The following is a 6,287-nucleotide window of genomic DNA, read 5'->3' as shown; positions in this document are numbered from 1 at the left end:
TAGGATGGGATTAATGCCTTTAGAAAAGAGGCCCCAGATAACTGCCTTTGCTGTCCCTCCATGGACACAATAAGAAGGCACCATCTATGAATCAAAGGGCACTTTAAACAGATACTAAATCTGTTGGTGTCCTAATATTGGAATGTTTAGCTTCCCAAACTTTAAGACATACTTTCCTATTGGTTTTAGGTTACTTAGTTTATGATATTTGACTATAACAAACTGAATGAACAATCATTGCCAATATGGAGGGCAGGGGTACACACATGGTGAGGCACATGCCTAATAAGTGTTGTGTGTATACTTCCTCACCAAGAGGGTGTATGATGTACCTGTGCCCAGCAGCCAAACCCACTGCCCATTAGGAGCTGGGAAGTCACTTTGAGCAGAAGCATCATTTTTAAAAGATACTGCTTTGTGCATTGTTTAAAACTAATCTTGTATTTTAGGATTATGTATCAGGAAGTTGTATTTGGGTATTTGGCACTATTATTTAAATATTAAATATTAGCACTATTGTTTATTTATTTGCTTTTGAATTCAGTCAACAGTGGAGAATTCCTTTATTTTGGTAGACTTTGCTTCAACATCACTAGTCATGCTTTTTGGTTCTCACATTGATCAAATGAGGTAGATACAATGATAATCCTCATGTTATAAACAACAATAACAAAAAATCAGTGATATTCCCAATATCAAAAAGTTAGTATTTGACAGAGTCAGGAGTTAAATCCAGATATTGGGTTTGGAGAGTCCATAAGTTTAGCCACAAAGCTAAGCTGACCCCTTTCTGTGGACTATGCTGACCCCATCCCTTATTTGCAAGCTCATAGCACAATGCATTTGCAGGTTACTTGTCAATGAAATTAACTGTGTATAAATATGCTTAAAAACGACTCTACGTTAAATGTTTGACTCCCATTCGGGAAACATTAGATGAGGTGAGAGATGATGTTCCTCCCACTTCAGTGCAGACTAAATCAAGTGCAACATGCTACTTTCATTGAAAACCACAATATTTTAATTAGTAATACTAAACTTAAACCCAAAAGCTTCCTAACTTTGCAAGAAGTAATTTATAGATATATCCCCTTGCCCCTCGTAAATTCATAGTTGGCTTTCAAGATAGAATGACATACTTAAATAAATCTCCTGCCAATTTCTTGAAAAGAATATTGTGATACACATACATAGTATTCCCTAGTTTTCATTTCAATAGACATGTGGGAATCCACCAAATATTTGCTTGAAGAAAGAAGCTTTTGATATATAGTCCCTTACCCTCAACATATTAGATTCTTGATTTAATGCCTAAAGTAGTAAACCATAACGGAACATAAAAAAAAGAAGAGAGAAAGTAAGCTCATTGTTATGCAGAATTGAACATATATATGTAGTGCTATTTTTACAAGGCATAAAAAATGTTCATAAAATGCATTTTGTCACCCACACTTCTTAAAGGCCCAGAAAAATGCAATTCAGCTATATTTTTATATTTATTGAATATAGAGTCTTATGGAATTTTAGTATCAAACAGAAGAAATTACATCATCTAATCCTTCCTCTCAGATTTTTATTTTCTTACCTCTTAAAACAGACGATGTTTCAAACATTAAAACCTGAATTATTTTCAAGCCCAGCTGTTAAAGATTATAAGTAAACTCCTATAAAACCAGCTTATGTTAGCTTTATGTTGGCAACCTGAGTTGACAGAAATAATATAACACATTTTGGGATTTACATTGCAAAACACAAACTGGATTATAGCAGTGCACTGACATAATAAATATTAATGAGTAACCTTTCTTTTTCTAAGATTTTAGGTATTTAACAATGCTATCTATCTATTTATAATTGTTTTGTGAAAAATATTTAAAAGTGAGTTCAAAAACAAGTTTGTTTGAATAATTTGGGCTAAGAACCAAAATACCCTATATATTTTAAGAAGACAAGTAATAAGGTGAATTTGTTGCTTACAAGTCATTGAAAGGTCTTTCTAGAATCTGGTGAATGACTCTCAGAGTTCATCAGAACTGTCCTTATGGGGTAACTACTTAGCCACCATCAGACTACCCTCTAGCAGTACTTATAGTCTATCCAATAACACCACCCTACTGGTGATGAGATAAGGAAATATCCTACATCTGAGTAGAGGATGTAATTCACTTCCAGAAGCCTGGCTGTATAGGTGTCTGGAAAAGGTAAACGCTAATTTTTCAGGCCCTGGAAATAAATCCTGAGTGTAAATTCAGCATAACTATCACAATTTTAATGGAATTTGAATTAGATTAATATGTTATTATTTCAACATAAATTATATGAAATAAAGTTGTGGGTTTCTTCTGACCAAACAGGTAACAGAACTCCTAAAACTGATGCATTAGTATTAAATAGAACTAATCCCACAGGTTTTTAAATTTCATGGATTCATTAAACTGGCAAAGTTAATTATGTTTATTCAGTAAAACTTAACAAATACTTCAGCCATTTCTAGTATCCCAAAGCATAGCTTTTTAAACTGATAGAGAGCATGAGGGGTTGGCTGATACGCAAATGTAAGAAGTGTTTGGCAACCTGTAAGTAATTCCCCTAGCTAATGATCATGGGGAAACCAAACATGAGTTGGTGTCTGCTTGGTGTCAGCATAAGAAATCAATCTCAACACAGACTTTGGTGATGGGACCTCAACCTTCTGTACCACAACTAAAATAGTGCCAACAGTTTGTGTGAACTGAGCAACATAGAAAAATAATAACCCAGATCAATTAAAATGATAATTTCACTCTGGAAAACAATATCAAATCTATCAAAGAGTAATGACTGAAATTGCATTCATATAGAAAACAGAACATTCTGGGTGTCTCATTGGAAAACCAAAAGAAAATTCCAAAACAGCAGCCCATGTGATAAAAAGGTTTAAGGTCTAATGGCATTTGGAAAGGCGTGAAATTCTGAAAAAAAAAAAAAGAATTAATAATCATGTTTCACTATGGTAATACTCTTTTTTTGGGGGGAGTCATTTTAATATTTACAAGGAACAAATCAGCAGAACAAGATTATATCAGATAGGCTGTGTACAGTAGCTGCAGCTTATAAAACATACCAGTAATTTGTACCTGGTGAGTATAAAGAGAACCAAGGATTCAGATGACTTTACAACCAAGGGAGTACACAGGGCATTAACAAATTAGAGGACTAAAAAAAAATTCACATTTTCTACATTAAAAAGAATTACAGATCTCACAAATGCCTTTGAAGACAAAAAAAATTCAAAGTCCTTTGAAGGGTGAGAAAGAAGAAATCTGAAATGGAACTCTAAATGTAAAAAGAGTTTTACTTCACAAGACCAATTTTCTTGGCTTCTGTTTCATATATCAATAATCTCCACATTTTGACTATAAAAACTTCTACTTCTTCATCAAGTACCATGGCGACATCATCTAAAATGCTCTGAGGTGAACTATGAGCCATAACCTTAGAACAAACAAAATCAACTAATGTAGCTTCCTCTTCACCTATGTGTTCTATGATTTTCTTATTAATCCATGGTCTAATTTGTCGTTCCATCAATATAGAATCCACAATAGACCCATCCAAAGGATAAGCAAAGAGCTCAGGTTTGGCTGTAGGAATTTTCTCAATTAGACTCTTAATATGTTTGCGCTTTTCTTCAGTGTTTACAGTGCCTTTGGCAGCATTTTTATCATCTTCACCATAATCCAAGGGAACAAGTTTCCTTTTGTGGGGAACATCATCACTGTCTTCATCCTCAAATTTGTTAAAGACACAATCTACAGGTAGTTTCTTTCTCTTCACAGAATTAGGCTGACCAGGACTATTGGAAGCACCCAGTTTAAGACTTAGTCCTATTTTTGGCCTATGTTCCTCAGGTTGTTGTTTATCTGGTGAGTTTTAGTGAGGAAGATTAATACCACAGGGTGACTCATCCCTAGGAGTGTTGGGCCTTGCAATTCCACTAGCAGAGGAAACAGATGGCGCTGAGTTCATGGGCCTCAGAGTTGGTTTGAGACAAGGCTTTTCCTCTGGTTCTTCTTCCTCTTCCATGGGTTCCCCTTGTTTTTCTTCTTTTTCTTGCTTTTCTTCTTCTTTTTCCTCTGATTCTGGCTCTTGCTTTATTTGTGGTTGTCTACGCCTCTCAGCCTCTTGTTCCATCCTCTGAAGCTCTGCATCTGGATCTGGGTGCCCTTCTGCTAAAAGGCATTGCCTAATTTCCTCCAGTTCTTCCTTTTCTCTCTTCCGATCTCGTTCATCTGCTTCCATTTCCTTTTCTCTATCACGCAACCTTTTCTGAAGAGCACTCCCCCTGTAATATTTGGGATCATCTCTATCATCATCATAGTCTTCTAAGAATTCTTTTAGTCGTTTAGCCTCTTTAGCCATTTCTCTTCTCCTTTCTTCTTCTCTTTCAGTCTCCTTCTCATATTCCCGGGTTTTCTTGCATTCTCTGATTTCCCAATTCTTAAGACTCTCTTGATAAGCAGCTTCTTTCTCTCTCAGTTTTCTTTCAAGTTTTCTTCTTTTCGTAAGCATCTTCCTCATCCTCTTCTCGGTCTCGTTTTTTGTCTTTCTCTCTTTCCCGCTCCCGTTCTCTTTCTCGCTCTCTCTCACGCTCCCTTTCTCGCTCTCTCTTTCCCGCTCTCGTTCCCTTTCACGATCTCTGCTCTTTTCTCTTGATCGACTCCGATCTTTATTACGATCTGAGCTCCTTTCCCGATCCCGGTCCCGATCTCTCTCGATCCCGATCTGGCTCTCTCCTTTGTATGGTCAGGGTCCCTATCCGGTTCTCGTTCCCGCTCCCGTTCTTTCTCCTTTTCTCCTTCACGTTCTCGTTCCCTTTCTCGTTCCCGTTCTCGCCTTTCTGGTTCCCTTTCACGCTCCCTCTCTCTTTCTCTCCGTTCTTTCTCAATTTCCTGTCTTTCTTTTTCCTTTTTGCCTTTCTCTTCTTCCAGTTTATCCTATTCCTTGTTACTTTCCAAGCTGAGAGTTTCATCTTGCATTAATCACCATATGATCTCTTGTGTGTGACTCTGAATTTGCTGATCTCTCTCAATATCAGGTCTCTTTTGTCTTCTTCCATTTCTATGGCATTTATATCCTCCTTGGTGATGAGTGGATAAGGGATCAGTGGGGCCACTGGAAATCTGCGGAAAATGTCCTCCTTCTTTTCCTTCTTCTTCTTCCTTGGGTGAGAATCAGACTCCTGTGATGGGGCATTTAGCTCACTGGAATATTCACGTATTAAAACTTTAATGGCCCCTTTAATCATCTGATCTCTTCTCTTGGTTTCTTCATCTAAGGCTTCTTCATCATCATTAGTGACAGTTTCAGGCCTGGCGTTCCCATTAGAAGCTTTCTTCTTTGCTTTCCATTCGTCCACTTGTGCTTTTGTCTTTGCATCAACTTTAACAAGTAACTTCTTCTCTCCAATCTGCAGATCATGCAATAATCTGAGTGCACGGAGAGTAGATTCTGGCTCCTTATACTCACAGAATCCAAAAGCTTGAAGTTTTCCAGAAGCACCTTGTACTCTCTTCCAGCTCAAAACCAAACCACATTTAGCTAGGAGCTGTCGTATAAGCATGTCTGAGGCTTTCTCGGATATGTCGCCAACAAAAACCGTAGTAGTGGGACCACAATTTTCATCATTTTCTTTTACCTTTAAACCTGGATGATCCTTCCTTGCTCCCAAATGATTTCTGACCATGGACACAGTGGGTACTAAGACAGTTGGAGCAGGAGCCATAATGCTCATTAGTACAGGAATCATTGGGGTCCCTGGAGGCACAGGTGGAGGAAAGCCAGGAAACTGTGAGGGTGGGATACCCGGTGGGAGTGCTGGGATTCCCTTGGGAGGGCGATTCAAATGAGGGGGGAAAGACATTCTTACTGCAGCAGTAGAAGCTCTTGTATTATCATTATAATACTCTATCTCAGCACTTTCTTAGGAGGGCAGTTGGTATAGTACCCGCCGCTGAGAAAACGGTACTGTCTTTGCGGCCTTCTGGGCTCCACGTTACAAGTGGGCTCCACCAGTTCGAGGTTTCTGCGCGCTGCTCGCCCAGGAGACTAATTTCGAAGCGCCTACTCGCATAGGTGGCAAACACAGCCGAGATGCGCGGGGAGCTTCTGTGTGGTAATACTCTTATTAGGTAGGTTAGCTAGCCATAAACAGGTGGGTATGAAGCAGGATAGTAACAAGTCTAACTTACAGGGACAAAATCAGATATATGCTTCAAAAAGATGGCATAGGTCACAGGACTGGGGAC

At 38.4% G+C, this 6,287-nt stretch overlaps 1 pseudogene; it reads right to left on the bottom strand.

The window, feature by feature from the left end:
• Window positions 1-3,333: 3,333 nt before the first annotated feature.
• Window positions 3,334-5,902, bottom strand: LOC143640277 (RNA-binding protein 25-like; annotated as a pseudogene).
• Between the last annotated feature and the right edge of the window lie 385 nt (window positions 5,903-6,287).

Source organism: Callospermophilus lateralis, unplaced genomic scaffold (assembly GCF_048772815.1).
Source record: "Callospermophilus lateralis isolate mCalLat2 unplaced genomic scaffold, mCalLat2.hap1 Scaffold_161, whole genome shotgun sequence".
Classification (NCBI taxonomy): Eukaryota; Metazoa; Chordata; class Mammalia; order Rodentia; family Sciuridae; genus Callospermophilus; species Callospermophilus lateralis.
The sequence above is the reverse complement of the archived record's forward strand: the minus strand, read 5'-3'. Positions and strand labels throughout refer to the sequence as shown.